The 26908-nt window shown below is 36.0% G+C and overlaps 1 pseudogene; it reads left to right on the top strand.

Annotated features, from left to right (window-relative positions):
* Window positions 1-11487: 11487 nt before the first annotated feature.
* The window catches only part of LOC119625130 (translation machinery-associated protein 7-like), a 60360-nt pseudogene continuing 44939 nt past the window's right edge, over window positions 11488-26908 (top strand).

The following is a 26908-nucleotide window of genomic DNA, read 5'->3' on the forward strand; positions in this document are numbered from 1 at the left end:
ACTCTGATAAGGGATAGACTGCCTCTTCAAGTGGGTCACTAACTCCCATGTATCCTGACTGAGAGACACCTCAAAGTAGGGGCCATACTCCTACAGGAGAAACCTCATTCAGGAGAGCTCTAGTTGGTATCTGGCAGGTGCCCCTCTGGGATGAAGATTCCAGATGAAGGAACAGGCAGCAATCTTTGCTGTTCTGTACCCTCCACCAGTGATACCCAGGCAAACAGGGTTTGGAGTGGACCTCCAGCAAACTCCAGCAGACCTGCAGCTGAGGGACCTGACTGCTAGAAGGAAAACTAACAAACAGAAAGGAATGGCATCAACATCAATGAAAAGGACACCCACACAGAAATCCCATCCGAAGGTCACCAACATCAAACACCAAGGGTAGATAGAGCCACGAAGATGAGAAGAAAACAGCCCGGAAAGACTGAAAATTCCAAAAACCAGAATACCTCTTCTCCTCCAAATGATCACAACCCCTTGCCAACGAGGGAACAAAACTGGACAGAAAATGAGGTTGACAAATTGACAGAAGTAGGCTTCAGAAGGTGGGTAATAAAAAACTCCTCTGAGCTAAAGGAGCATGTTCTAACCCAATGCAAAGAATGTAGGAACTTTGAAAAAAGGTTAGACGAATTGCTAACTAGAATAACCGGTTAAGAGAGGAACACAAATGACCTGATGGAGATGAAAAACAGCACGAGAACTTTGTAAAATATACACAAGTATCAATAGCCTAATTGATTAAGTTGAAGAAAGGATATCAGAGGTTGAAGAGCAACTCAGTGAAATAAAGCGAGAAGACAAGATTATAGAAAAAAGAGTGAAAAGAAATGAACAAAGCCTCCAAGAACTATGCGACTACGTGTAAAGACCAAATCTATGTTTGATTGGTGTACCTGAAAACGACAGGGAGAATGGAACCAAGTTGGAAAACACTCTGCAGGATATCATCCAGGAGAACTTCCCCAACCTAGCAAGACAGGCCAACATTCAAATTCAGGAAATACAGAGAACACCACAAAGATACTCCTCAAGAAGAGCAACCCCAAGACACATAATTGTCAGATTCACCAATGTTGAAATGAAGGAAAAAGTATTAAGGCCAGCCAGAGAGAAAGGTCTGGTTACCCACAAAGGGATGCCCATCAGACTAACAGCAAGTTCTCTCAGTAGAAAGCCTACAAGCCAGAGGAGAGTGGGGGCCAATATTCAACATTCTTAACATTCTTAAAGAAAAGAATTTTCAACCTACAGTTTCACATCCAGCCTAACTAAACTTCATAAGCGATGGAGACAAGCAAATGCTCTACAGACAAGCAAATGCTGAGAGATTTTGTCACCACCAGGCCTGCCTTACAAGAGCTCCTGAAGGAAACACTAAACATAGAAAGGATCAACCACTACCAACCACTGCAAAAACATACCAAATTGTAAAGACCATCGATGCTATGAAGAAACTGCATCAACTAATGGGCAAAATCACCAGCTAGCATCATAATGGCAGGATCAAATTCACACATAACAATATTAACCTTAAATATAAATGGGCTAAATGCCCCAATTAAAAGACACAGAGTGGCAAATTGGATAAAGAGTAAAGACCAATTGGTGTGCTGTCTTCAGATGCATTTCATGTGCAAAGACACACATAGCCTCCAAATAAATAAAGGGATGGAGAAATATTTACCAAGCAAATGGGGGAAAAAAAAAAAGCAGGAGTTACATTCCTTGTCTCTGAGAAAACAGACTTTAACAAAGATCAAAAGAGAGAGAGAAGGGCATTACATAATGGTAAAGGGATCAGTGAAACTAGAAGAGCTAACTGTCCTAAACATATATTCCCCGAATACAGGAACACCCAGATTCATAAAGCAAGTTCTTGGAGACCAACAAAGAGACATAGACTCCCACACAATAATAGTGGGAGACTTTAATTGTCAATATTAGACATATCAATGAGACAGAAAATTAACAAGGATATCCAGGACTTGAACTCAACTCTGGACCAAGCAGACCTTTACAGAACTCTACAGACATCTACAGAACTCTCCACTCCAAATCAACAGAATATACATTCTTCTCACCACCACATTGCATTTATTCTAAAATTGAGCACATAATTGGAAGTGAAGCACTCTTCAGCAAACGCAAAAGAACAGAAATCATAACAGTCTCTCAGATCACAGTGCAATCAAATTAGAACTCAGGATTAAGAAACACACTCAATATCGCACAACTACATGGAAATGAAAACACCTGCTCCTGAATGACTACTGGGTAAATAATGAAATGAAGACAGAAATAAAGATGTTCTTTGAAACCAATGAGAACAAAGACACTATGTACCATAATCTCCAGGACACTATTAAAGCAGTGTGTGGAGGGAAATTTATAGCACTAAATGCCCACAAGAGAAAGCAGGAAAGATCTCAAATCAACACCCTAACATCACATTTAAAAGATCTAGAGAAGCAAGGGCAAACAAATTCAAAAGCTAGCAGAAGGCAAGAAATAACTAAGATCAGAGCAGAACTGAATGGGATAGAGACACAACACACCCTTCAAAAAAACAAAAAACAAAAAACAAAACAAAACAAAACAAAACAAAAAAACAATGAATCCAGGAGCTGGTTTTTTGAAAAGATCAACAAAATTGACCACTAGCAAGACTAATAATGAAGAAAAGAGAAAAGAATCAAATAGATGCAATAAAAAATGATGAAGAGGATATCATCACCAATCCCACAGAAATACAAACTACCATCAGAGAATACTATAAACACCTCTACACAAACAAACTAGAAAATCTAGAAGAAATGGATAAGTTCCTGGACACACACACCCTCCCAAGACTAAACTAGGAAGAAGTTGAATCCCTGAATAGACCAATAACAAGTTCTGAGATTGAGGCAACTAATAGCCTACCAACCAAAGAAAGTCCAGGAGAGAGGGAATCACAGCCGAATTCTACCAGAGGTACAAAGAGGAGCTGGTACCATTCCTTCTGAAACTATTCCAAACAATAGAAAAAGAGAGATTCCTCCCTAACTCATTTTATGAGGCCAGCACCATCATAATGCCAAAACCTGGCAGAAACAACAAAAAAAGAAAATTTCAGGCCACTATCCCTGATAAACATTGATGCAAAAATCCTCAGTGAAATACTGGAAAACTGAATCCAGCAGCACATCAAAAAGCTTATCCACCACGATCAAGTCAGCTTCATCCTGGGGAGGCAAGATTGGTTCAACATACGCAAATCAATAAATGGAATCCATCATATAAACAGAACCAATGACAAAAACCACATGATTATCTCAATAGATGCAGAAAAGGCCTTCAACAAAATTCAACACCCCTTCATGCTAAAAACTCTCAATAAACTAGGTATTGATGGAATGTATCTCAAAATAATAAGAGATATTTATGACAAACCCACAGCCAATATCATACTGAATGGGCAAAAACTGGAAGCCTTCCCTTTGAAAACTGGCACATGATAAGGATGTCCTCTCTCACCACTCTTATTGAACATAGTATTGGAAGTTCTGGCTATAGCAATCAGGCAAGAGAAGAAAGTAAAGGGTATTCAATTAGGAAAAGAGGAGGTCATATCGTCTCTGTTTGCAGATGACATGATTATACATTTAGAAAACCCCATTGTCTCAGCCCAAAATCTCAAGCTGATAAACAACTTCAGCAAAGTCTCAGGATACAAAATCAATGCGTAAAAATCAAAAGCATTCCTATACACCAATAACAGACAGAGAGCCAGATCATGAGTGAACTCCCATTCACAACTGCTACAAAGAGAATAAAATACCTAGGAATACAATTTATAAGGGGTGTGAAAGACCTCTTCAAGGAGAACTACAAACCACTGTTCAAGGAAATAAGAGAGGACACAAACAAATAGAAAAACATTTCATGCTCATGGATAAGAACAATCAATATCATGAAAATGGCCATATGGCTCAAAATTATTTATAGATTCCATGCTATCCCCATCAAGCTATCACTGATTTTCTTCAAATGATTGGAAAAAATTACTTTAATTTTCATATGGAACCAAAAAAAAAAAAAAAGCCCTGCATCTCCAAGACAATCCAAAGCAAAAAGAACAAAACTGGAGGCAGCACGCTACCTGACTTCAAACTATACTAAAAGGATAAAGTAACCAAAACAGCACAGTACTGGTACCAAAGCAGACATATAGACCAATGGAACAGAACAGAGGCCTCAGAAACAATGCAACACATCTACAACCATCTGATCTTTGACAAACCTGACAAAAACAAGCAATAGGGAAAGGATTCCCTATTTAATAATTGGGAAACCTGGTTAACCATATGCAGAAAGCTGAAACTGGATCCCTTCCTTACACCTTACACAAAAATTAACTCAAGATGGATTAAAGACTTAAATGTAAGACCTAATACCATAAACACCCTAGAAGAAAACCTAGGCAATACTATTCAGGACTTAGGCCTAGGCAAAGACTTCTTGGCTAAAAGACCAAAAGCAATGGCAACAAAAGTCAAAATTGACAAACGGGATCTAATTAAACTAAAGAGCTTCAGCACAGCAAAAGAAACTATCATCAGAAGGATCAGGCAACCTACAGAATGGAAAAAATTTTTGCCATCTATCCATCTGGCAAAGGGCTAATATCCAGAATATACAAAGAACATAAACAAATTTACAAGATTAAAACAAACAACCACATCAAAAAGTGGGCGAAGGATATGATCAGACAATTCTCAAAAGAAGACATTTATGCAGCCAACAAACATGAAAAGAAGTTCATCATCACTGATCATTGGAGAAATGCAAATCAAAGCTACAGTGAGATACCATTTCATGCCAGTTAGAATGGCGATCATTGAAAAGTCAGGAAACAACAGATGCTGGAGAGGATGTGGAGAAATAGGGATGCTTTTACACTGTTTTGGGGAGTGTAAATTAGTTCAACCATTGTGGAAGGCAGTGTGGTGATTCCTCAAGGATCTAGAACTAGAAATACCATTTGACCCAGCAATCTCATTACTGGGTATATACCCAGAGGATTATAAATCATTCTACTGTAAAGACACATGCACATATATGTTTATTGTGGCACTGTTCTCAATAGCAAAGACTTAGAGCCAATCCAAATGCATTTCAATGATAGATTGGATAAAGAAAATGTGGCAGATATACACCATGGAATACTATGCAGCCATAAAAAATGAGTTCACGTCCTTCGCAGGGACAGGGATGGAGCTGGAAATCATCATTCTCAGTAAGCTAATATAGGAACAGAAAACCAAATATTTCATATTCTCACTCATAAGTGGGAGCTGAACAATGAGAACACATGGATACAGGGAGGGGAACATCACACACCAGGGCCTGTTGGGAGGTGGGGGGCTAGGGGAGGGATAGCATTAGGAGAAATGCCTAATGTAGATGACAGAACAATGGGTGCAACAAACCACCATGGCACGTTGTATACCGATGTAACAAACCTGCACGTTCTGTGAGATAATGATAGAAATCCCTAATTGTCAGGGAGACGCAAATCAAAACCACAATAAAATATCACCTCACACCTGTTAGAACAGCTATTATCAAAAAATAAGATAAAAGTTGTTGTTGAGGATGTGAAGAAGAGAGAGAAACCTTGTACACTGTTGCTGGAAATGTAAATTGGTATATTAATAGTCACTGTGAAAAGCAGTATGCAGGTTCCTCAAAAAATTAAAAATAGAATTACCAGCAATCCCAATTGTGAGTACCTATCCAAAGCAGTTAAAGATATCTCAAAAAGATATCTTCAATCCTATATTCAGTGTAGCATTATTTACAATAGCCAAGATATAGAAACAACTTAAATGTTTATTAGTGGATAAGTGGATAAAGAAAATGTGTTATATATACACAAAATAAAATAATGTTCAGCCTTAAAAAAAAGAGGGAAATATTGAATGCATCTATAGAACATAGGGCAAATATTGCATAATCTCACTTTTGTAAAGAACCTAAAAATAGTCAAATTCATAAAATCAGAGAGTGGAATACTGGTTACTAGGTACTGAGTGAAGGAAGAAATAGAAATATACAAATTACTTATTTTTCTATGAATATACATTATTTTATAGATTTTATAAATATAAAATTTAAAAATATATACAATATATTAATATATGGTTGAGCATGAACAAAATATTCTGGAAGGATTTTACTATAGTTTGAATAATTACCCCCTCCAAAACTCATGTTAAAATTTGATTGATGCTGTGGCAGTGTTAGGAGGTGGGACTTTGGGAAGTGATAAAGCCATGAAAACCCTGACCCTATGCGTAGGATTAGAACCATTACAAACTAGCAAGTTTTGTCCTTTTTTGCCTTTTTTATTTTTGTGTTTCTTCATATGATGATATGCCAAGAAGGCTCAGCAGATGCCCACACCTTACTCTTGGACTTCACAACCTCCAGAACTGTGGGAATATAAATGTATCCCCGTTATAAACTACCCAATTTCAGTATTGTGTTATAGCAGCAGAAAACACATTGAGACAGAAATATAAGAAGCTGATAATGATTACCTCTGAGGACTAAAATTGTAAGTGTATACTGTTGGAGAAAATAGAGTATATTTTAAATAAAATGTTTTGGTTATTATAATTTGCTTTGTTTTATTTTTGTTTGATAAGAGAAAAAATAAAAATCAATCTGTAATGTTGAAAGTAGGGTAAAATATATTTTTAGATAATGTGTGGAAATTATAATATACATTGTCTCTTCCAAAATAAAACCAAAAAAACGAGGGAGAGAAAATAAGAGAAGAACATGAGATTTTTGCCTTTGGATATCTGAACAAAAGGTAATATTATTTTTAGTCCTTTTTTCTGTGTATTCTAAATATTCTAATAGGATTTTATATCAATTTTATATTATAAAAGAAACCTTTACAACACCATTTTGTGATCTATCAACTATTTAAAAAATTGTAAACCAATCCTTTCCTCTGCCCCTCCAATCCCCAGCCTCCAATCCCTAGCCCATCTAATTCTCATTTATTTCATAGCACTTATTACCTTCTCTACAAATTATTTATTTTTATAATATCAGCTTTTAATATGTCTTTGCTTTTTTACTGTTATATCCCAGAAAACTGTTATTTGCATATTGATGCTTAATGTAGTGTTGAATTAATGAAAAATGCCTTGTCATTTTCTAGGACCTATTTGTCTTTTGAAAATGAAAATAAGTAATTCAAAATCTAATGGAACTTTAAAATATTTGGAGCATTAAGGAAGTGTTATTGTGGGAGCTGAGTCTCATAAACAGGAAGCTATAACATAGGCAGCTGTAACCTTTGTTTCTCTGATTATACAGTAGCCTTTTTCCTTACCTACATTGTTTTGTAGAATGTTATACATGACTAAAATGAGACAGAGGAAGTCTCTTTCCTTTTAACTGTTGACATTCTTTATCGATTAACTTCCCTCCTTCCTATCTCACACAAAGACTTCATGACTTTAATTGCCTGGGATGGGATGTTAAATATACTTTTTAGTTGGAATGGAAATGAAAACAAGCTGTGTGAAAAAGAATACAAATTAACTAATTAAATTGTTACTCATAAAACAGTCTTGTCTAGAAAATGCTATAATTCTACTAAATTTCTTCATTTTCTACCTATATAAGCAGGACTTTAACTTTTAACTTTGGAGCACTAACACCATTTCTCAGGAGTCCAGATTTCCTGGATAGCTATTCTCAGCTTTTTGTTTGAATAAATTCTTCAAAACTGGATTCTGATTCTTTTAATTTTTTTTAGGTTGATATGACTTAAAAAAAATTAGTAAAATGGGAATGTGATAAGATCACCACTGCTTCATCCCTCAAGTCTTTGATGATGGGTGTTATTTCTGTGTTTGCTCCGGACATGTATTACTGCACTGAGTTTACTTAATTGGGAGCAAAAGGAAGTCCTGGATTTTGCTTTGTATTTATTCTACCTTAGAAACCCTCATTATATAGGAATGGTAGCCAAAGACATGTCTTTAAACAATACTTTCAGGAATTGGAGAAATAACTGATGCTACCTGACTTTGCTTCTCTATTTTATTTTGTTTTAATTAGTATTCCTGTTCTTCAGTTTGATTGCTCTGCCCTGAACTGCAGTTACCTTCTTGGGTCTCTAATCTCATGCTAGCATTTAAAAGGCACTTCCCCAAGCAGTCTGAGTTGCATTCCTTAAACTTTCCACAATTCTGAACAAGCTGTTTCCCCAGAAATAGCCTATATACTGAGAAAAGAAAAATAGCTGGAAACAGTCTGAATTCTACGAGGTAAGCAAAATTTATCAGGCCCAGTGAGAACTGAGGTATGGGACTTCAGTCGTTTTCTCCCCCCAGCAACTCATGCCTGGGGGTAATTTTTTAAAGGCATTTTGTTTCTAACCAGATGCCTAACCTATTATCTTCATGTTCCTGGAATGTGTGATACAAAAAACAATGTACAGCCAATCAACAGCTTATGCTATTTTAATGTAAATTATATTTAAATAACTCAGCAACTGCCTCGTCTTCTCCTTTCAAAATCCACTTGTAACTGCTGTTAATCAAAGTGGGTATTTAGGGCAACTTAAATCTGTGCTCCTGAGTTGCTATCCTCAAGCTTGGCCCGAATAAACTCTCTACTTATATTAATTTGTTCTCAACTTATTCCTTTTCAGGCAACAACACTATGCTTCACTTTTTAAAATATTTTCAGGTAATTTATGAAACATCTGGGCCATAGCAGGCTTTCTGTACCTCTTCTGTGTCAGCGTGGGGGCCAAGGCCTTTGGCTCCTGAAAGGTTCACTGAAAAATCATTGGCATGAGGCAGGTTGATTAACAGGAGTAAATGCATACACCTTTATTTAATGTCTATACACTGGGGCCTTCAGAATAAAGACCAAACCTCTCAATGAGATTCAAAAGCTTATATACCATCTTGAGGTTACAGAAAGAATGGGGGCTTGGATCCTGATAAAACAGTTTATGAGAAGGAGAGAGGAACAGTCATGGCTAGTAAAGAAGGCCTTGTTATGTAAATGAAGCCTCACAGGTAGTAGACCTCAGAGAGAATAGATGGTAAATGTTTCTTTTCAGACTTTTCAAGGTATCAGACTCTCATTTAATCTCTCCTAGATCCAGGACAAGCCTTGAAAGGGAAGGCCTGGTTAGTGGGGCATATTTACAGATGCCAATTTCCCCTACAAAAGACATGTTTGCAAGATCAATTCAGTCTGCTGACCCTGTGGCAACCATTTCAAAAATACATCACAGAAATATGTTTTGGGGTAAAATGTTTTGATTTTCTTCACACCATCTGAAGAATATCTATTGTAGATCTTCACTGCCTGCTCCCCTCTGGCACCATTAAAACAACCTAGTCAGTTTCCCCACACTCCATTCCAAATCAGACCTCCCCTTCCCCTCTCTAAAGCTCAATGTTTTTGAGCCGTGTCTCACACTGAAACAAAACTTCTGCTCTACATTTAATCCCACTCTAACTAATTGTTGTGCCAGACCTCTATTGACTCGACTTAGGATGACACTGTGCCCTGGAGGCTGAAAAAGGAACCTGGAGATAGCAAAAGAGACATAGGATTTATTGAGGGAACTTACATACAGGAACAATCCAGGAGGAGCAGACTGGACCAGAGAGTCACCACCATTTGTAAAAAGCATGCAGTTTATGTAGCAATTTCACTTAGCACCCTCCACCTAGCAACATTCACATAGCAATCTCCATTTAACACAAAACAAAGGGCCTGGATCCCCTGTATGGCCTGCATTCCAAGGGATGGGCTGAGGATTCAGATGTCCTTCATAGGTAAGGAGTGAAACTGGGTTGGATTCCTTAGTTCCTGGATTCCTTAGTTCAGGACTCCATACATACATTCTTCTTAGACCATAGGGTCATTCTCGGGGTATGCTTCAGTTACAGTTGTCAGCTGCCTCTGCCATGTACCAACTATAATTTATGTCTGTTTCCTCTTGGAGACACATTTTCAGTTGGTGGGATCGGAAGTGAGGGGACATTATCTCTCAAGTGCTATAACTTTCTGTCACTTAAGTTTAACTATATAGAGTAATTGTATCCTTTCAGACTATTGAATGAGGTATTCAAATGACACAGAATAAGGGAACACAACATATAGTTAATTTCTGGCATGACTACGTTTACCTATGTTTACCTATGTTCAGAAATTTCCATACCCAAGAAATTACTGCTATTTATGTAATTCACTCAGGTTGCAGGGTTCACAAAAATATCTAAATATAAAAAAAATTGCTAATAAAATATTTTTTACATGACCCAAGAGAGGTCACTAGTTCAGAGAAGACTTTTCAATAGTTGTACTATAGTTTATCAATTTAAATGATTTTATAGACAATATATTGTGTGTATTATTTATATACTATGTATCATAAACATATTGTAAGATTGACATTTGGCTTGTGAGTATTATTTAGGTTTCAGAAACACTGGAGAACAAGCAGTTATGATAAAACACATAGGTATCACATTCTATAGATAGGAATTACAGGGCTACAGAAAACTTTCCCCAGAATATGGCGCTTTGGCATGCTAAGTGCTTTGAAAATAGGCCTCAGAAATAAGTCTCAGAACCATGGTTTCTCTCTCACTTTTCCCTCTTCTCCCTGTTTTTCTGATCCTCTTTTCAAAAGCATCTGTAGGGATTCTCTCTGGAGTTTCCTTATCTGACTAAGAAAGCTTAAATGCAGTTGTCTTAAGTCTCCTTCCATAGGAATCTCACCAAATAACGAGGAAAGATCAACTCCCAGAAAAGAGAAGAGACTAGGGGTCTCTCACCATGTCCAGACAGACTTTTTACCTGTTCTTCCAAGGGCAGCTCCACATGATTACCTGGGGGATTTTATCTTCATAATAAAACAATATTTTATTGATGAGCAGCTCCACCCATCACCTTCCCATAATGTCTGCCTCCTGCCTTCTAGATCCATGTATTCTTCCCAATGATTTACTGTCTCTCAAAAGAAATGTCTGCATTTCTCATCTTCCCTCTCCCCTATGGAAAAAAGCACATAATCTTCTGTACCTCACTGGGTAACTGAATAATCACTCTGTGATTTTTCTGTCTGCACATCAATAAATTTGTGTCTTTTCTCCTATTAATCAGGTTTTTGTCAGTTGAGTTCTCAGAAAACCTTCAGAGTATAAAGGGGAAGTTTTCACTTAAAACACAAGAAATATCCACTTAAAATGATTTCAAACACATTTGGAACCATAAAAATGTTATTATTAGGAAAACCTAAAAGTTATAAACTCATGTAGTTCAATCGTATGTCTAATACTTGGTATTACTAGTGTTTACATGTTACTGACAGCAAATCCACAAGGGTTTGCAGCAACCTCAATTCTTCCGTCTTTAGAAGAAAGAATTTGACTGAGGGATATGACTGAGGAGTATATGGAAGAAGAAGAGACCAAGGTAAGTTTAGGAGCAGGAGTGAAAATTTGTTACAAAGTTTTAGAGAGGAATGAAAAGAAAATAAAGTACACTTGGAAGAGGATGAAGCGGGTGACTTGAAAGACAACTGCACGATTTGACCTTTTGACATGGAGTTTTGTCTGTTGGCATACTTCCAGGGTCTCATGCTCCTTTTCCCTGATTCTTCTCTTGGGGTGGGCTGTGCATGTTCAGTGGCCTGTTAGCACTTGGGAGGAGAGCACGTGCAGTGTGTTTACTGGAGTTGTATGAATGCTCACTTGAGGCATTCTTCCTTACCAGCTGATATCCCTAGGAGGTCATACACCAGATTCAAAATTCAGCCATTTTGCCTTTTAGTGGCATGTGTGAGCCCATTCACTCACTCCTGAGATCTTATTGAGAAATTGCTGATTACCAGTCTCATTTTCTTCTATTTATTGTGAGACTACCTTTGCCTAGCTGGCTGTGATGCATTATTATTTTAGAGAGACAGTTAACTACTGCCGGACTGTCACCTGACGGTCGCCTGACACTGCTGGCGGGGTGAGAGGAACTCTCCCCTGCCCTGCTCATGCCTAGCTAGCTACCTACTCTAACATACAGTATCCAGAGGCACTCCTACAGTCAGATTTGTCTCAGAAAAGCATGATCTTTTTTCTTCTAAGTACCACAGTTTTACTTAAAATTATTTTTAATTGGTATAAAATATCTTCATTAGCAGTATTAGGAATAGTCGAGAGTAATCCAGAGGAAATACTTTTCCTTAGCATACTCTCCTCCATGGTCATAGTTTTACTTATCAGATAACTTCAGAATTTGTAATTACCTAAGAGGTATTATTACAAATTTTAACAAGGAAAATAATTTAGAAGTTATTTTAAGAGGCAAGTTAGTAAATGTAGAGTCAGCTTTATTTATTGAATGCCTCTGTGGTACAAAAAGTAAGAAGCATAGAGTGTCTTCAATGACATGCATTAATGGAAAAGACAAAATATCTGCACTTGTAAAAGACTGACAAATGGTTATAGCAGCATAAATTATACAAATTATTATGTAAACTGAGGAGAAATCATGGCCAGAAAGAGTCAATGCAAAGGAATTAAGCATGCTGTGCTTCTGTTAACACAGCCTATATTCTACCCATCTATTTTGATTGGCAGAGAAAAATCTCTCTAAATAGCTGGAAGTTTATTGATAAATTGATTTTGGTAAACATCCTCTATTTAGATATTATTTAAGAATATTCACATATCAAAGCTCTTAAGGAAATAAAAGCGGCAAGCAGATCTTATAACATATATATTAGTTATATATATGGTTAATAATTTTCTGATGACTTAAGGACAGAAAAACGTTTGATAGTTATGCATGCAGATATACATAGTTTTAAATTTTAACATATTTTGGCAAAACTAAAAGTAAAGGTGTTATAATTTGTGCTAAAATTCATCCAAAACTAGAACAAAATTCAAGAGGAGAAAGAAATAAAATTGGGAAACTAAACATAAGAGTAGACATGAATCAGATACATCTTGTGCAAGAAACAGAAAAATGTAAATGAAATATATGATATAGTTTACACCAAAACCCATTAATTATTGTTTGTATTTTTATCTTCTAATTGCAATATGCTATTTTCGTGTGCATCAAAAGTAGAGCACTATGTCCTAACTCCAAGCGCTTTCCTTAAAACAAAACAAACAGAATTAGTTTTTCAGCTTAGCAAAGCATACTATCTATTTTAGCACAACAGGAATGCTGCCATTTTAATAGGATAGCAGACAAGTGGATTTATTCTCAATCCTTTAAGCTTCTACTTCAGGGGACTAAAATGTGTGAAAAAAATTTCTGATCCAATTTTAGAATATGTTTCAAATCCACTGAGATTCTCCATTCTCTACATCTCTGGAACATGATTATTCCGAGAACATCTACACTTTCACAAGGCTGCCTACTTCTCTGTTGAGATATGAAAACAGAAGAAAATTGAACAAAAATTGAGTTCCATGTGATTGAGCAAATTTGAGTTTCATGTGATTCATGGGAAGAGCATAAACGAAGGGCAAAATAATTTTAGAGTGCTAGTTACTAAGTTGAAAGGTATAATGCTATTTGTTAATGAAGTTACTTTTTCATGAAGTTAAAATTTTGTTGAGAATTTTTATCTAGTAGCTTTTACCCAATTTCTCCTTATTACATGTCAAATATTTGTGTTTTAAAATAAATTCTAAAAAGTTAAGGATTATACTCTTAAAATGCATTATCCATTTTAATTTTAAAACATATATTTTCTTATAAACATTTTCTATAATAGAGGATATTAGAAAGAAAAGGAAAATATTCTTGGTCTTCTCAAATAATATAATTTTATGTAAGGTATAATTTACAGCCTTAAAAGCCTCTGTGAAGAGATGCTATATGGATATATTATCCATATTGTTGCCTGAGGAAATTTTTAACTGAAATATGAATTACAATTTTTAATAATTTTGAATTTTCTCCTTTGATTCATTTGTTTTTCTCTTTTTTACTGTGCTTAATACAAATTTTATAAGGAACAGTTGGCTTTGATTTTAAATGAGCTATTTTACTTTACTCATGCTATTTTCAGAACAATTTTATTAATTTATGAATTTATTGATTTTGGTTCAGTAGGACCCACGGGTCAAATAGCAAACTCAACCAACCAAGTTATAAAAACGATGCAATAAAGAGAAGAAAAAGTTAAAGTACTTGACAAAATGAGATATGCTGCCACAATTTTGAACTTTACTTCTTATGAGAAGGCCCAGGTCAGTTCTGAATTTCTTTGGAATTTGTTTACATTTTAAGATACAGTCATTTTTGTTCTTCATTTTTAACTGTCTTTTTTTCCCCCTGAAATTTCAAAAGTTAAGAAGTAATCTGCAGTTGATAGCATATTAGGAGGGGGTTGGCATGGGTGGGAAGTAATAGGAGCATAAAGGGAAGAGTGCGAAGACATAAAAAGCTATGATAGACTTTCATAGAAAAATGTCAATATATGTCAATTTACCTCAATATTTTCTGGAGTTGTAAAACTACACAATGGTTGATATTCCTCCTGAAGCTCTATAACTATATATTATTTAATTACCAGAGAGACATATACAAGCTATTTGGGGAAGGTATCCATTCTGACTGATACATACAAATTGATGATATGTGTGTATGTACATGCATATAATATTACAATATTACTATAGTACTTCCACAATCTCTTAACAGCATTAAATCTTCAACCACTTCTCTGACTCTCTGCATAATGTTTGGCTAATGACTCTTCCCTGAATCTTCCCACCATAGTCTTCTCAATTGGTGGCTCATTTTCAAACCACAGTTCATATATTAATGGTCCTGGAGTTGGGGTTTAAGTGTCTTCTTTGCTTTCCATTGTGCCTTTCAGGCTATTCGTTATTTCCTTTCTATCACAAACCACTTTAAATTGTATGGTCCACATCAGTACACCTCATTGGTTCACAATACTACATTTGGTACTTTCTTCTACACCTGCGGATCATTCTCAATTGTGTGCTGGCTTCCTTTTTACTGTCACTTCTTCCAATATAGCCCTTGCATTAATTATCAGTGATTTCATTATGCACAAAGATAATCATTCCTTGAATCCTTCTTTTTCAACGATTTTGCTCTGCACACTACTTCAGCTATTTTCTTTCATAGTTATACCTTACACCTGGCTATTATTTAGTAATTTTCCTCCAATATTAATTGTAAGCATGCCACATTGTATCCTCTCCAACCTCCCAACTCATATGTATGTGACTATATTTGGAGACAGGACCTCTACAAAGGTAACTAAGGTAAAATGAAGTCTTCTGGGGGGGTCTTAATTCAGTATAACTGGTGTACTTTTAAAAAGACGAGATTTAAACACAGACGTGTGCACAATGGAAAGATCTGTGACAACAGAGGGAGAAGTTCAGCCATCCACAGGTGAAGGAGAGAGGTCTCAATGAAACCAATGCTGATGACAGCTTGATCTTGGACTGCTACCCTGGAGAACTGTAAGGAAATAAATTTCTAGTATTTTAGCCATCCAGTCTGCAGTATTTTATTTTGGCAGCCTTAGAAAACTAAACACACACTACCTTCCACCTCCTGTCTTCTCAACACATTTATTTTATTACACAATCAATTTCAACCCTACTGTGCCCTAGACCTATTGATCATACAGTCTCTTATAGCTGTGATTTCTTCCTTGCCCTCTTTTGCCAGTTTAAACTCCATGTTTAGTCATTTTTAACTCCTTTCTGAACTACAACTGGAACATATGAACAGTATATGTACATATTAATGAATTATTACCAAATGTATACTCTCATGTAACACATATGGAGTATTAACATGGTGAATGATTTGGTTCCTCCTTGCCTTTCTCTTTCTTTATTGTACTTATTTGGCATAACTGTAATTCTGGCTGAATTCAATTTTGCCTTTATTCGGTACATTTGCTTGTAAAGAGAGATGATTTTAGAGAAAAATTTGCAAACGTGTGTGCCGTTCTTACTTTGAATTCAAGAAATACCTTGTTGTTGTTTACTTTGTTTCATTCTCTATTTAAGTTTTTAGATCAGGGGTCAGCAAACTTTTTCTATAAAAGACCAGATAAAGAATTATTTTCTTATGCCATATATTCTGTGTCATGACTACTATACTCAGTCATAGACAATATAGAAAGAAGGGAAATGGCTGTGTGCCGATAAAACTTCATTTACAAAAATAGGCAACAGCCTGGATATGGCTAGGGCCTATAGTTGGCTGACTCCTGTTTCAGACTATTATATAAAATATTTTCTTCTGTCCTCAGACAAAACCTTCTAGTTCATTCTGATTCTCAGATGATGACTTTGATTCTTAATCTAATTAGAAAATTGAGATCATGTTAAAAAGAATATTAGGTTGGGCATGGTGACTCATGCCTGTGATCCAAGTTTTTGGGATGCTGGGGCGGGAGGATCTCTTGATGCCAGGAGTTCAAGACCAACCTAGGCAACGTAGTGAGAGCCCATCTCTACAAAAAATAAAATTAAATAAAAATTACAGAAACTAATTAAAAAGAAAAGAATGTTAATTATCTACCTCCACTGTATCTAGGCATTTGACAGATTCTAGAAACATATTCTCTATTATTTCTTGTAATACTGCTATAGTATATAGATTAACTGCCCATGCCCATCTTTAAGGCCAACACTTTCAGTTGTGCAATAGATCTTACATCTTATTATCTGTTGAAAGATGTAGCTCAAGCAATCTTCTTTCGTTACCCCCGATTCATCCATTTTTCTTTTTCTGCTGCATCATTTCTATCAACTGCAAAAAATCCCGACAAAATACAAAGCAACAGCAACAAAATCAGACAGCGATTTTAGCTGCCACATCCAGCACGCATGCTCCAGCTGCACTCAAATTTATTTCTTTTATCTTACATACCTCGACAAGGGTTTCTATATTACTGAATTTAACTCTTCTCCTGTTTTCTCTTTAATCCACATTAACTAGGCTTTTTCTATTTCTTTTATTATTATTATTTTACTTTAAATTCTGGGATGCATATGCTGAACATGTGAGTTTATTACATAGGTATACATGTGCCATGGTGGTTTGCTGCACCTATCAACCCGTCATCTAGGTTTTAAGCCCTGAATGCATTAGGTATTTGTCCTAATGCTCTCAGCAGCACATAGCATATTTGACCACTTCTTCCTGTTCTTCTTTCTTTACTTGACTTTACAGATATCACATTCTTCTGCTTTTTCTCCTAATGTTGTTTATTCTCAGTCTCTTTTGTTAGTTCATCTTAGTGTGACCATATTCATAATGTGGGAAGTCTTGGTGCTCGGGGCTTGACATATTCTACCAGTCCTCACTCCCAGGGTTTGTGCTTTTTAAATATTATCCCATATATTTGAAGGGTAAGACTTCAAATTATTTGAATATCTAGCCATGGCCTCTCATTTCTACTTCAGCCTTATATTTTCCTATCTCCTGAATATCCCTACTTAGATAATTAAAGATAAAGTGCTTTCGGAGAAATATAGTTTACATGTAGCTAGTATCATAGTATCACACAATTTCATCAAAATTTTGTTACTATAGAAACAGTAACAATATGACTGAAACCTAAATTCCCATGTTTGCTCAAACCATCTCTCTCTATAAAGTATCACTTTCATATTCGTATCTATCATCAAATTCCTCTTGCTACTATGATTTCTCAGTCTCCTACCTCAGCTTCCATTCCCATGGACACATTAAAAGTTAAAAACCATATACGTGATTCAACCACATATACAAATACATATGCATGTACATATTAAATTGAAAGATTATAGTGGCAGACAGAAAATCTCACTTACATTTAATTCCAAGAACTCAATGAATTATCACATGCACAGTAAACCATTTTGCCATTTATCTTTATGGTGGTAATTCGTTGTTTTAGAAAGCATCTGAAAGGGATAGGACTGAGTTTCTGTTTGTTTCTGTTGAAAAACTAAGGGGTAATGCAAACTGAACGCTCATTAAATATATATATACACACACATAATATATATGCAGACATTATATTAATATATTCATGATTATAATATTTAATAATGAAAAATTTCCCATGAGATAGGTGATTTATGGTTTCTATTGGGTAAGAAAAGCAGAGACTAAGCTTAAGAAATGTATGCAAGGTAATATAATTCAGAAATAGTAAATCCACAATTCAAACCTCAGCTCTCTAATTTCTAAAATGTGTTCTTAACTTCTGAATTACTTAGTAAAATATCCCAATGTTTAAGCAGGGAAAAAATGTAGTCTGTTTGAAGAAATCTAGATAATATCCAACCTCATTAAATGTATTCCGTATAGAGATATTCTTCAGATGCTGAAAGAAATGTTTCCTTCAGCTTTGTTTTCTTAGCTATATCAATTTTAGCATTCAGGGTCATGTTAGGGCTTAGGATATAAATCGTATGCCTGTAAAAATTTCCATTCTGTTAATGTCTTTTATGTGGCAAATTCCTCTTGTTCCTTATTATGGTCTATGAGTGTAATGATTGGGTAATGATATCCAATATTCTGAATCATTTTATGCATATACACCATATGCATGCAAATTCGATTTGCCTAATACTTTGCTCTTTAATTTGCATTTTCATAGAACTAGTTGAGTATTATGAGGTAAAATTATATTGACTGATTTCAATATCTTAAAAAGTTAAATCGTCTTTATATGAGAAATGTTTTAAGCATTAATTATAAATGAATCATAAAAATATTCTCAAGGCACACATCTTGAGTTACAATGTGATAATAGCTACATGTACTAAAGATTTATATTAGAGTTGTAGTACATGCCCCATGCTTTGATTACAAAATTAAACAGTGATATCAAAAGGAAATAATTCATTTTAGCTGGAAATACCAATGCAAATATATTTATGTAATTCCAAGCAAGTACAAATTAGATACAAATGGCATAGGTATATAATGACATCCAAAATCAACATCCACCAAGTGCATGCCAAAATAAAAGCATTAGCAATTTTTATTTAACAAAAATATAACATTTATCCCCACTAACTTTTTTTTAAAAAAACATGATAAATATAGGCTCCTAATCTGAATAATTAGAAATCATACATGTTCTAGCATAAGACATTCGCCCTTTGGCTTCTGGTTAAAAAACTGTGAGGATTTACAAACCAAATGGCTGATATCAAATCATGGAGTTGACACTTTCTAGACCTACATAAACATCCTGGCACTACACCAAAGTCTAGGTAAATATACAACAAGGTGTCATATTTGAGAAATTACAGGTAAAAGAAACATGATGAACAAAGCTTTAGGCATAAAAGAGCATGTTGAGGGTAGAAGTACATGTGCAATTGGTTTTATTTGATTAGAGTTTCTCAGTCCTCCCTGGGCAACATCAGTCTTGAATATTTTAAAATATAAAGATAACTAATTTGAACATTAGTATTATTAAATCAAAGTCTCCAGAAGTCATATTGAAGAAGTTATATTTTTAAAAGATTTCAGGCCAGGCATGGTGGCTCATGCCTGTAATGCCAGCATTTTGAGAGGCTGATGTGGGCGAATCACATGAGATCAGAGGTTCCAGACCAGCCTAGGCAACATGATGAAACCATGTCTCCACTAAAAATACAAAAATTAGCTGGGCATGGTGGCACATGCCTGTAATCCCAGCTACTTTGGAGGCTGAGGCATGAGAGTCACTTGAACCCAAGAGACGGAGGTTGCAGTGAGCCGAGATCATGCCGTCTAACCTGGGCAATAGAACAATACTCCATCTCAAAAAAAAAAAAAAAAAAAAAAAGAAAAGATTTCACGTGTGATAAATTGATTAAGACCGACTTGCACAAAAAAATTTAATAGAAAGTGGACCAAAACAAAGTAAAATAGACTTAAGTAATAAGTATGAAGGAGCCATGATTCCCAGAAAATATATTTTTTAAAAAAAAAGACTGTGTTTCACAAAGTAAAAGAGTTCTATACTGGGAAAAGTTAAGATGATAATTGAATATTTTCATTGTGATATGGTAACTAACAGCTAAAGGTTGATTTCCAAAAGAGGAATTATAGTAAATGAATTGTATTGAAGGATGTGTTAAAGGTGGCAACTGGAATTTTGCATGAGAAAAACCGAAAAAGAAAAAGACAAAAAAGTATTGAATCTGTTTATGCTGAATAAAATAAAACATTGTATTAAAATATGCTTTACAGAGTGTGAGGTAAGCCTGGAAAGCATAGCAATACCCCATGTCTACCAAAAAAAAATATTTAAAAAAAATTAGCTTGGTGTGGTAGCACACACCTGTAGTCCTAGATACTCAGGAGGCTGAGACAGGAGGATCACTTGAGCTTGGAAGGTTGAGGCTGCAGTGCACTCCAGCCTGAGCAACAGAGTGAGACCTCATCTTAATATATATATGTGTGTGTGTGTGTGTGTGTGTGTGTGTGTGTGTGTGTATTAGTCCTTTCTCACACTACTATAAATAACTACCTGAAACTAGTAATTTATGAATGAAATAAATTTAATAATTCACAGTACTGCAGGTTTAACAGGAAGCATAGTTGGGAAGGCCTCAGGAATCTTACAGTTATGGCAGAAGGGTGAAGGAGAAGCAAGCACCTTCTTCACATGGTGACAGGAGAGAGAGTGAAGGAGGACATGCTACGCACCTTCAAACAATCAGATCTCATGAGAACTCTATCATGAAAACAGTAAGGAGGAAGTCCACATCCATGACTTAGTTACCTCCCACTAAGCCCCTCCTTCATCATGTGAGGATAACAGTTTGACATAGAATTTTGGTAGGAACACAGAGAAAACCATATTATTCCACCCTCGTCCCCACCCAAATCTCATGTCCTTCTCACATTACAAAACACAGTTATGCCTTCCCAATAGCCCCAAAATCTGATCTCATTCCTGCATTAACTAAAATGTCCAAGTACAAAGTCTTATCTTAGACAAAGCAAATGACAGTTACTTACAAGATACAATGGGTGCACAGGAATTAGGTAAATGCTCCCATTCCAAATGGGAGAAATTGGCCACAACAAATGGGGCTACAGCACAGTCATTAAATCTTAAAGCTCCAAAATAATTTCCTTTAACTCCGTGTCTCACATTCAGGCTACACTGATGCAAGGGGTGGGCTCCTAAGGCCTTGAGCAGCAGCTCTGCCCCTGTGGCTTTGTAGGGAACAGCCATTGCAGCTGCTGTCACAGGCTGGTGTTGAGTACTTGCAGCTGTTCCAAGTGCACAGTGCAAGCTGTTGGTTAATCTACTATTCTGGGATCTGGAGGATGGTGACCCTCTTCTCACAGCTCCACAAGCAGTGCCCCACAGGGGATTGTGTGTGGGGGATCCAACTCCACTTTTCCCCTCTGCACTGCCTTAGTAGAGGTTCTTCATGAGTCCTCCTCCCATGCAGCCAACTTCTGCCTGGATGTCTAGGCATTTCTACACATCCTCTAAAATCTAGGCAGAGTTTCTGAAACCTCAACTCTTGCCTTCTGCACACCTGCAGGCCCAATACCATCAAGCCACCGAGGCTTGGGGCTTGCACACTCTGAAGCAACAGCCTGAGCTGTACCTTGGCCCCTTTTAGCCATGGCTGGAACCGGAGTGGCTAGGATATAGGGCATCGTGTTCTGTGGCTGCACAGAGCAGCACAGTCCTGGGCCCAGCCCACGAAAACGTTTTTCTCTTCTAGGCCTCCAGACCTGTGATGGGAGAAGCTGCCATGAAGGTCTCTGACATGTCCTGGAGACATTTTCCCCATTGTCTTGGCTATTAATATTCAGCTCCCCTTTACTTATGCAAGTTTCTTCAGCCAGCTTGAATGTTTCCCCAGAAAAAGGGTTTTTCTTTTCTACCACATGGTCAGGCTGCAAATTTTCCAAATTTTCTTCTGTGCTTCTCTTTTAAATATAAGTTCTAGTTTCAGATAATCTATTTGTTTATGCATATAAGCGTAGACTTTTAGAAACAGCCAGGTCACGTCTTGAGTGCTTTGCTGATTAGCAGTATCTTTCACCAGATACCCTAAATCATCTCAAATGCAGAGTTCTACAGAACTCTAAGGCAGGGACAAAAAGCCACCAGTCTCTTTGCTAAAGCATAGCAAGAGTGACCTTTACTCCAGTTCGTCATCTCAATCTGAGGCTACCTCAGCTAAGACCTCATTGTCCATGTCACTATCAGCTTTTTGGTCAAAATAATTTAACAAGTCTCTAGGAAACTGCAAACTTTCCTTCATCTTGCTGTCTTCTGAGCCCTCCGACTGTTTTAACCTCTATCTCTTACCCAGTTCCAAAGTCACTTCCACATTTTCAGGTATCTTTATAGTACTGCCCCACTCCTGGTACCAATTTTCTATATTAGTTTGTTCTCACACTGCTATGAAGAACTACCTGAGGCTGGGTAAACTATGAGGAAACAAGGTTTAACTGATTCATCGTTCTGCAGACGTAACAGGAAGCATGACTGAGAGACCTCAGGAAACTTACAATCATGGTGGAAGACAAAGGAAAATCAAATGCCTTCTTCGCATGGTGGCAGGAGAGAGAGCAAATGGTGAAGTAGTACACACTTGTAAACAACCAGATCTCATGAGAACTCCATCATAAGACACCAAGGGCAAAGTCTGCCCCTACGTTTTAACCACCTCCCACCAGGCTCCTCCTTCAACATGTGGGAATTACAATTCAACACTAGATTTGGGTGGGGACACAGAGTCAAACCATATCTATATCCATATCTAATCTATATTCCTATACCTATATTTATATCTAGATATATAATCTATATCTATGTCTGTATTTATAATCTATATCTATATACATACACACACATGAAATTTGGTTGGGGACACAGAACCAAACAGTATGGGTACATATCTATCTGTCTATCTATCTAAAACTTGTTTATTTTTACATATGTTAATGTGGCTGCTAGTGAACTCCTATTTACATATGTAGCTGGCATTACATTTTTATTGGATGACAGTCTTGAGTTAATCTATGACTTGAGTAAGGGCTCTGATTTTCCTGAGCACAAACATTTGGACATGGTTGAGCTCAGTTCAAAGACAGAGTCTATGACTGCTCCCCTACCACATGCTGTAGGTGCCAAACATCTCTGGTGCTGATTTTCATGGAGAAAGGGGGGGAAATAAGAGAATAAAGAGATTTTACTTGAATATTCATTTGTTCAACACTCTTTGTCATAATTGAGCTTTCGTTTTACCATCTGGGCACATAGTACATGAGTGTGAGTGAGACATTTTTGAAATATTAGATACTACCTATTTTTCCATTTCCCCTTTTGCTCCAACACCCTCCCCTACTCTGCGTTTTCCAAGCATAATTGTCCATTTTTATTGCCTCAGGTGAAAAAGTGATAATTAAGTTGAGAATCAAGAAACACCTAATGACTGAAGCTCACAGGAAACAGAAATGACTTGGGTATAAAGGGTGTAAAGAAGTTGACAGGCCCTCAAGAAAAAGATAGATGCATCCTGCTCCCTGAAATAAGCCTAAGGAGTGGCAAAAATAAACAGGCAAAAACAAATAACTGACAAAAAGAAAACAAGGCAAACAAAAACGTAACTTTTTCAGCTCTGTGTGGGGAAGATTCCAACAGGGCTCCAATGGATGCCCACTTTGTTTCAAGTAAGAAAACATCAAGAACCAGAATCTAGTGTTCCTCCCCAAACAACAAGGATTACATAAGTTGCATGAACTTAAATCATATCTTAGGGAGAATGGGTGAGAAAAATTAATTGAGAATAACTGTATACCATTATGGTTGAAATGCCTTAAATTAAAAAACTATTTCCACCTAAGATGGATTAGAACTAATGAATTCAACACAATTGCAGGAAATAAAATCAACATGCATTAATCAGTTGTGTTTTTATATACTTGCAATGAGCAATCTGAAAAGAAAATTAAGGAAAAAAATTCAATTTACAATAGCATCAAAAAGAATAGAATATTTAGGAATAAACTTGACCCAAGAGGAGAAAGACTTGTGAACTAAAAACTATCAACTGTTGCTGAAAAAAATGAAAAATCTGAAATAAAGGAAGACACAGTGTTTACAGATTAGAAAACAATATTGTTGACATGTCAATACTAACCAAAGAGATCTACAAAATTAATTAAATTCCTATCAAAATCTCAATTACTTTTTAGAAATAGAAATATTTACCCTAAAATCATATGGAATCTCAAGGGACCCCAAATAATTAAAACACCTTAGAAAAGAAGAACAAGGTTGGAGGGCTCACTCTTCTTGATTTCAAAACTTACTATAAATCCATAGTAATCAAAACAAAGTGGCATTAGCATTAAAAACTGACACAAGAGAAGAATGAAATAGAAAAGAAAGCTCAGGAATAATCCCTTACATATATGGCCAAATGATTTTCTACAAGGGTGCCAGGACAATTACTGGAAGGCTAGCCTTTTACAATCTTGGGGAAACTGAAGATTCACATGCAAAATAAATAAATGAAATTAGACTCTTACTTTATAATATACACATAAATATACTTTATAATATACATATAAATTAATTCAACATGAATGAAACACCCATACAAAAGAAGTAAAACTATTAACCTATTAAAAGAAAAAAGAGAAGGGAACTTCTTGACATTGGATTTGGCAATGATTTCTTGTATCTGACACAAAGTACAGGCAACAACAACAACAAAAATAGGCAAACTGGACTATACTAAAATTTAAAAATTTTGTGCATCAAAAAACTATCAACAAAGGGAAAAGATAACATAAGAAATTGAAGAAAATTCATGCAAATTATATATTTGATAAAAGACTGATATCTGGGTGTATAAATAACTCCTACAATTCGACAATGAAAAAAACAAATGACCCAGTTAAAAATGAAAAAAAAAAAAAAACAACCAAACTTAAATAGAAATTTCATCAAGGAAGATATCCAAATGACCAATAAACACATGAAAAGTCGCTTGACACCATTGGCCATTAAAAATATGCAAAGGGAAACAATGAGATACCATTTTATACCCATTAGGATGGTTAATAATACACACACGCAAAAGAGAAATAAGATTTTTAAAAATAGAAAGTGTTGATGAGAGTGTGGAGAAATCAGAACCCTTGTTTATTGCTGGTGTATGTAAAATGGACGCCACTGTGGAAAATGGAATGGCTGTTACTCAAAAGTTAGACAGATTTGCCATACGATCCAACAATTCAATTTTTGGCTATATATTCAAAAAAATTGAAAGTAGAGACCCAAACAGATATTTGTATGCCCGTGTTCATAATAGCCTTCTTCACAAAAACCAAAAAGTGGAAGCAACCCAAGTGTCCATCAGTAGATAAACGGATAAGCGAAACGTGATGTACACATACAATAGAATATTATTCATCATTCGAAAGGCAGGAAATTCTGACACAGGCTATAATATAGATGGATCTTGAAGACATTATGGTTAGTGAAATAGCCAGTAACCAAAAGACAAATACTATATCATACCAATTATATGTAGTACCTCTAGTAGTCATAGAGACAGGAAGTAGAATGGTGGCTGCACCACACAGGGCTGTGGGGAGGAGAGAACGGAGAATTATTGTTTAATGAGTATAGTTTTTCAGTAAGGAAGATGATAAGAGGTCTGGAGATAAATGGTGGTAGTGGTGGTTGCACAACAATCTACATTTACTTAGTGCCACTGAACGATACACTAAGGAATTGTTAAAATGGTAACTTTTATTATGTTTATTTTACCACCATTAATAAAAATTTTTAAAGTTATTTTAGCTGTTCTGTAGTAATGCAGTGACATTAAATACCGCTAAAATATTTTAATTAAATTGAAAACACAAATCTTAGAGAGATTGGATTATAAACTAGTTCTCTTTAGAATAAACCTAAGAGTAAAGCAGAAGTTGGTCACCTCCTAGATGCCCGAGAGCATCAGCCTTGAATCCACCAATGACAAGTAACTAAAGAGGGTTCTTGGCTTCCAGAGATGATTGTGTCAATTTCATATAGTTCTATTTCTTATGAATCTCGTGCTATAATTGGAACTTGTAGAGAATATTAGCACCTGGCAGTTTTAGTGGTTTTCACTATATTTCTCAGGATCATACTCTGTTGTCTTTTTTACTCATTTTCTTTTGTTTAATCTACCTCACATAATCAGAATTTGACTAAAAAATGCAGGGACAATAGAACAGTGTGGTGATTGGAAAAATCACAATGTAGAAGTAAGAAAGATAATGAGATGCCCACTATGGAAGGTTTTATAAGGATAGAGGCCCACAACTGGCTACCATCCTCTGAGCGTACGTAAGGGACCTGTAATTTGGTGTTCATATCTAGAAGTTTGGTTTCATAGCTCTACTTCCTTGTAGTTCAAAATGTTCAAGAATTATAGGTACTAAGGTACTATATGGCTTCTGTGATAGGCAGAATTCTAATGATGTCCCACCAAGATTCTTCTCCTCTCTCTATTCAATTAAACACAACGTAGGTACTTCTGTAAAAGGAACTAGCAGATGAAATAAGGGTTCAAACCTTAAAATATGGAAATTAACCTGGGCAATCCAGATGGGCCCAATCTAGTCTCTTAAGTTCATAAAGCAAGGAACTTTCTCTGACTGAGATGAGGATATGAGGTAAGAGAAAGAGAGATTAAAAGTGTGAGAGTAACTTATGTCTCCATTCCTGAGTTGGAAGATGAACAGAGCCTCTTACTAAACCATGAATATTCTCTGTAGTTGCTGACAACAACACACTGCTGACTCCCAGTAAAGAAGCAAG

The sequence above is a fragment of the Chlorocebus sabaeus genome, chromosome 13, assembly GCF_047675955.1.
Source record: "Chlorocebus sabaeus isolate Y175 chromosome 13, mChlSab1.0.hap1, whole genome shotgun sequence".
Classification (NCBI taxonomy): domain Eukaryota; kingdom Metazoa; phylum Chordata; class Mammalia; order Primates; family Cercopithecidae; genus Chlorocebus; species Chlorocebus sabaeus.